The sequence below is a fragment of the Corvus brachyrhynchos genome, unplaced genomic scaffold, assembly GCF_000691975.1.
Source record: "Corvus brachyrhynchos isolate BGI_N302 unplaced genomic scaffold, ASM69197v1 scaffold544, whole genome shotgun sequence".
In the NCBI taxonomy this organism is placed as follows: domain Eukaryota; kingdom Metazoa; phylum Chordata; class Aves; order Passeriformes; family Corvidae; genus Corvus; species Corvus brachyrhynchos.
Window position 1 is genome coordinate 2,175,462 of NW_008238325.1, and position 1,061 is coordinate 2,176,522.

At 51.8% G+C, this 1,061-nt stretch overlaps 1 long non-coding RNA gene across 1 annotated transcript; it reads left to right on the top strand.

Annotated features, from left to right (window-relative positions):
- Positions 1 to 6: 6 nt before the first annotated feature.
- On the top strand, positions 7 to 1,061 carry LOC108446789. Its single transcript, XR_001862092.1, has 2 exons — positions 7 to 141; positions 252 to 1,061. It is a non-coding gene; the product is annotated as an uncharacterized LOC108446789 (long non-coding RNA).

Genomic DNA, 1,061 nt, shown 5'->3' on the forward strand with positions numbered 1-1,061 from the left:
CCGCCGCTCCAGAAGGTTCCCGGGAATGGGGAATGCGGGGAATGCGGGAAATGCCGGAAATGCGGGAAATTCGGGAAATTCGGGAATCGCGGCCTCCTCGCCCCTCGGGGTGCTCCTCCCGCAGCCCCGCTCTGCCACAGGGTGCGCCCCGGCCCTGGGGAGTGTGAGGCGGGGACAGGCCCGGCCCCAGCGGGGCTGTGGCGCGTCCCGCTGCTCGGCAATTCTAGAAATAATTCTATTTTTTCCAGTAGATGGCAGTAAAATAAAGCTGCGGCCTCTTCCCGGCGGCTGGAAATTCGCGGAACGTGGAAAAGCAGCAGGAGGCTGGAGTGAGCGATCCATGAACTGCTGTTCCAGGGAAGCACAGCAGCGAGGAGGGAGCGGGCCGGGATGGAGCAAGGACAGGGATGCTCCGGCCGTGAGGATCAGGGTTCCAGGGCACATCCCCTTCCCAAGGCTTCGTGGCAGTGCATTATTGCTTCCCTGCGCTGCTTCGGGCCTGGGAAGGGCTGGGTTACAGTTAAACAGGGAAAAGGAGCTCTTGGTTTTAGCAGGAAGAGGCAGATAAAGGGAAAACACCTCAGCAAACCTTTGGAATAGTCGTCAGAGGGAGGTTTCAGTAAAAGCATGGATTTGGGAGATCTTTCCCAGCCTTAATTGTAGAGTATGTTGAGAAGTTGAAGCTCCAGGAGCAGAAGAATTTGCAGGATTTTGTATTTGATAGACAAATTACATTAAAGAAAATCCACCTGGCTGTTTTGTGACAAGTGGCAAGTGAACATTGCAGCCTGGCATGGCTGCCCTAAAACGAACCAGAGCCATCTCTGTTAATCAGAATATTGACAAGTAATTAATAAATGACTCCTGTAAATGATTTATGCTACGCTAAAGATGCTGCTTGTGCCGTTTTTAGTGTGAATAGACTTTAACTTCAGGGCAGTTTGGAGTAACTGCAGTGCAGAGGTTGGTACTACTAAAATATTTGTCGTATTCTGTGTGTGGCTTGAAACAAGGCTGAATTCTGTGTGTGAGCAATAAAACCCATCATGACTGGCACGAGA